Source organism: Prunus dulcis, chromosome 1, assembly GCF_902201215.1.
Source record: "Prunus dulcis chromosome 1, ALMONDv2, whole genome shotgun sequence".
NCBI lineage: Eukaryota > Viridiplantae > Streptophyta > Magnoliopsida > Rosales > Rosaceae > Prunus > Prunus dulcis.
Window position 1 is genome coordinate 19629044 of NC_047650.1, and position 6000 is coordinate 19635043.

A 6000-nucleotide genomic window follows, 5' to 3' on the forward strand; every position below is an offset into this window, starting at 1 on the left:
CGAGGAATGCGGCTCAGGCTAACTAATGGTCCCCTAAGGCTTGCTAGGATGCGGCTCGGTTAACTTTGTGTTTCCGAGACCTGCGAGGACGCGCCTCGATTGACTTTGTGTTTTCGAGACCTGCGAGGACGCGGCTCGGTTAACTTTGTGTCTTCGATACCTGCGAGGACGCGGCTCGGTTAACCTTGTGTTTTCAAGGCTTGCGAGGATGGAATTGACAAACTAACATTGGAATTGACGGATTATTATTGGAATTGACGGATATATGGAATTGACGGAATGGATGGGTACGTCCGAGTGGAGAGTTTTCTAAGATAAAGAATTTTATATAAATTACAACCAATGTCCTAAGCTATGAGTTTGTCTTATAAATTAAAGAGTAAAACCTATATTTCAGGAAGCTGTTGTCGCTGACATTAAGATTTCACTTGATCAATGTTATTTTAATACTTTTCTTGTTTTCCTACTTTTCGATAAAAGTTAACTATATATATATATATAATTGGGTTTTATGTAAGTTTTAAATAAAGGAAGGGATAAAGGCGTCTTTGGCAGTTGATCATTCTTGAAAATAAAAATAAAGAAACAAAAAGTAAAATGATCAACTGCCAAAGACGCCTTTATCCCTTCCTTTAAAACTTACATAAAACCCAATTATATATACATACGTATGTATATATATATATATATATATATTAATCTAAGCTAGTAATATATAATTGAGTTATGAATTAGAGGAAGCTCAGTGAGTGGCTTGCTTATGCTCTGAGCATTAACTATTATGGGAATTGAGCTAATTGAGAAGTATATATTTTAGAACTACGTGTGGCTTGATCCCTGGTATGGGGTACATAGGTAACCTAGAATTATTAGGTGCAGCCACGAGGTCAAGTGATTATAGAAACGCTGTTCAGTTAAGTTTATTTGAAATCTGTTAACGTACTTTTGTTGAACTAAAGGTTTGGGCCAATCTCAGTTGGCAGAACAAATTATCTAATCTTAAGAGGCTTGATGTAATGATAGGGTGGCAAGGTTTGTTTCATGCCTTTGATATTCTAAAGTTTAAATGTTTATTATCTCAAAGATTTATATTAGAAACTGAGGACTTTATTTTGTGCTCGAAAACTGGTTGAGGTCGTGAGAGGTTGATTGACAAGTTCCAATATTTGAGGAAAGTTTATAAATTCTTTATAATCATCCTCATTTGTGAGCCTATTATGATATTGTTTGCATTAAGTGGCGATTATGGTATATATATAAATATGTCAGTCCCAGTTTATTTGTACTTATTCTTTTTTTTTTGCTTAGTTTTTCATGAATAAATCGTGTTAGTACCGTTGGATGTTGATATGGGACGTATGTTGATTGTATGAATTCCATTGTTGGTACATGCTGAATGGATGGGGATACATACATTGTGTTTTATACATGTAGAAGAATTTGGGAAATGATCAAAATACAGGGGAGACTCTGCCGAATTTTCGGCAGAAGTCAAACTTGTAATTAAATTGGATTTTAGTTAGAAGGGCAATTTAGTCATTTGTGCCCGACACCCTCCAGGTTTCGAACACGCAAAGGGTTCTACTTGAATTCCAAAGTGGAATTTGGGTCAGGTCTTGTCAATGCTCGTCACCCCTCTCTCTCTACCCCACCATCATACCTCTCTCTCTCTTCCCCAGCAACACCTCACGGCCAAATACCCAAGCCCCCTACCTCAACATTCCCAGTCAAACCAAACCCAATACCGTTGCCTTGCCACCATTAATGACGATAGAGAACTCAAAGAATTTACAAAGAAAGCAGTGAAAATTTGTGGGGTGGAGTTCGGGTCGAAGCTAAATTGGATTGGATGGGTTTGGTGGATGTCTTTGTGGAGTTGAGGTGGAGGTGGTTGTTGAAGAAAGAGAGGAGGGAAGATAGGAGGAGGCAGAGAGAATAGGAGGGGGTGCGGGTTGAGTTTGTGGCTGTTGAAGAGAGAGAGAGAGAGAGAGAGAGAGAGAGAGAGAGAGAGAGAGGCGGGTGAGGGTTTTTTTTCCTTAATTATATATTTTTTCAATCCACATGGCATAATATGGGTGAGGCCACGGGGACCCATTAATTTTCATGTTAATTTATTAATAGAAGAATTGACTGTCAGACTAACGGATGTATGACAATAGTAGGAAAATCAAATTTTGGGTACGAAGTTGACACCAAAAAAAAAAAAAAAAAAAAAAACTTTAGATATTAAAGTCTAAATTTCGGTAAACTTGCGGGTAGTAAAGTGAAATTTACCCTTTTTTGTTGGGAAAACATAATTCAAATTGAAAGAAGCATGATTTCAAGTATTCATCCACAACCCAAACTTCAAAATCATTTGACTTGGCCATGGTCAACAAGTGGTATTAGTCATACATTTTTATCTTAATCGAGTAGTCGATTATTAGTGTCGTTGATATTTAAGAAACAAAATATAAGTTTTCAATGGCTCAATGGATTATTAGTGACTTTGATATTTAAGTAACGTATTTGCTTTTGCTTGAGCATATTTCTTAGGTTTTTACAAAATAATTTCATACAAAATTTTGGATTAACTGGGTCGACAAAAAACAATAGACAATTTTATTTGTAATTAAAGTAGAGTGCTGGTAAACGAACCCTAAAATTAACTGAGTACACCCTATAATCTAAGTATACCATAATATTTTAATGAAAATATAAAATTAACTAAGTACTCCTTATTTAACTACCAAAAATATCCATGATTTTTTCTTAATACACACCCTATTTAGACTTTCGTATGACTATTTGTTGGAAGTTAAACCAAGCCCACTTTAATATTTTTAATTATTGTTGTAAAACCTATAGACCTTTTTTTTAAAAAAAATTTTGGGCAAAGAGATTATCATTAAGATAAAGGCAACCAAACAGTACATACATGAAGCCATTGGGAAGGCAGGAACACGTACTTCAACCAAACAGCCAGGAGAAGAGAAAACAACAGACTAGAGAAAAAAAAACAAGCAAAGAAGCTCAGTTAAACGGCCAGCCACTAGGACGCCACCAAAGGGTGCATGTCAGCCTTTAACCGGCAACAACCTACAATCTAGTAGGACAAGGTAATCCATCCACCTGCAAAACAAAAACCAGGGAAGATGGGGTATGTGAATCTAGACTTCCTTGCTCATCCTCCTCCATGCATTCGCCGCAATTGAATCGACTATTCCATTTAACCAACGAGGGATCCACCGCCAATTATAGAAGTTGAACTGGTTACAACATCTTGTAACAATAGAAATGACAGGATAGATAGACCACACGCTTCTACCAATTCCGTCGTTGACATTTTGAACCAGCTCATTTGAGTTTGTCTCAATGATGATGTGGGTGGCACCCAAATCAACAGCCAAAGAAATTCATTTTAACGCATAATGAGCCTCAACCTCAAGCATAGAGGCTGACAGTCTAAAGCATTCATAACCTCTCAAAAAAATTTCATCTTCATCTCGAATCACACCACCCAAACTAGATTTCATGCAGACTTTACCCCAACTTGCATCAACGTTAAACTTGCATCATCCATGGGGAAAATGAGACCAAGTATTCTCAGATGTTACATTAGAGGGAGCAGGCACCATCGACAGAGTAGTTACAGGGCTTGACGCAAAGTGGAATGCCCCAATTTGTCTAATTCTCACTACAAATTGATTTGGGCATACACACTTACTTTCAAAAATTGCATCACACCGGCCGCACCAGATAATCCAACATGTATACACAATCAGCGCAAGAGTCCCCATCCTTTCTAGCTTATTTTGATTTTGATTCCCCAACACACTGAGTAGCCACTCTTCCATAGAGGTTATGCTTTAACGGTCAACTCTGTAATTTAATGCCACCAAACCAAACATATTTCGCCCAATTACACAAAAAGAACATATGCTCCTTTGATTCCGGCCACTCGTGATACGAAGGGCATAAAGGGCTGGCTCCCAAGTGCCTCCTAAATAAGCCTTCCTTCGTCGACAAACAGCCTCTAACAATCCTCCATAGAAAATTCTTGAGTTTGGGAATCAAGTTGGACTTCCATATAATCTTCCATAGCTCTGGACAATTTTCCCTTGAGCTAGATGGCCGATCATGATATTGGGAAGGTGGAGCATCAGTCATAAATTATATCCAGACTTTACTGAGTATATCTCATTCCGGTTAAGAGGCCAAATAAGTCTAACTCCTTCATCTCCATTTCCAAGTGGAAGAGAAAGAATCATTCTACCATCATGTTCATATATCATGTCTTATGCTTTCAATGTTCCAATCCTTGGCGATTGGATTAACAATTGTGGTGATAAAAGTTTCAAATTCACATCATGGCCAGGACTGGGGTGAAGAATTGGGTCCTGATTGCAAGGTAACCATTTATCAACCCAAAGCCTAACTCGGTTGGCATCAAGAATCAGCCAGCGAGCTATAATACTTCGAAAAATTAAAGGTGGACTTTCGTATTTCAGTGAAAATAGTATTATAGTGAAGAATGATTATTGGTATTTTATCAAGTGATTTTGGATTGAGACTATTGGATTCAGTGTGTTTAATTTCAAGTTGCACAAAAATGAGACCATTATGATTCTTAAGTAGGCCAAAAAAAAAAAAAAGATTATGAAATGTACAGGGCATCAACCCACCATTCTCCCATTCTTTCCCTCTTGCCTCAAGTTTTCAAATCCACAATCATTTTGGAGATGAGTTGGTATAGGTGAGTCATTGGCCTAAGGGTGAGTTGTCCACCTATTAGGAGTGAATCACCCAGTCCAAGCTAAAGATAATGATGATTACTCTAGGATATTATTTTTGGGGGGAAGGAGATGGAACTTGGGTGTGGAAGAGAAGGAAGCATAGGAGGAAGAAAGGAAAAATCTTCTTAGGAATTGGATCAAAAGTGTAGATTCAACGAATCCGAGAACTTCCGAATAGTAAATTGGTACTTTAGCTAGCTGGACATGAGGTAGGGTTTCTTGATTTCCTGATGATTGGACTATGTCACTTTTAATCTTGGTGCTTATATATAGTACTGTAAATATGAATATTATTGTTGTTTTGCTCGGTGAATATTATTTGATGTTCGATGAAATACTAATTGATATTATGTGAATATTATTATTGATGTTTCTCCATGGAAATTATTTGGTGTTGAGTAAATATTATTATTCATTTGATTAAACTTGAAATATTATTGTTATTATCTGTATAATTATTTCGCGGAGATAAATGACGTTTGAGCTTCATTACGTATGCACCATAAATACGGTTGTGTTTTGGATTTGTGTTTGGGTCGAGGTATATCTAAGGGTGGGAGAAGGCCTTAGATATATTTGGAAAAAAAAAAAAAAAGTGGAATATGTTCAGGTGACGAGAGTAGGGTTTGAATATATTGAGGTGATGGGAACAGGGCCTCTAATGAAAAGTGAAAGTTGAGACATTTGTAAACAAAAGAAAATTTTGGTAAGGGATGGATGGGCACTAGTTTATATTTTAGGGTATACGGAGCCACAATAGTTAAATGTATGGTATGAGACATGCAAGTTTGGTGCCGTAAAATACGAATTAGTGAGATTAGAGGGGAGTGACTTCCTGGCATCACCGCATATGCAAATTTATTTATCTGGTATGGTTGCATAACTTATGTATCTTGTGTTGTTTGATGCATGACACTCTGATTAACTGTGATAGCTGACCTTGAGGTGTTTGATGGTACTCTACTGGTCATTAGAATGCTCATACCTTAATAAATTGTGTAGGATTCAAGGCGAAGTTTAAGGAAGCGAGTTTCAACCAAGCTACTAGGCCTTTATTGTTGAATTGTGTAATTAGTATTTGTAAGTAGTCAACCGTTTGTTAAGGATCTTAGTGTGTATTTAACTACGAGTTACTGTGTCTCTGATTCTGTGTTGTTAAGTAAATTTGCATTATTTGTGACTTTATTTCTCATCATATCATGGTTGTAGGATTTTATTTTTATGA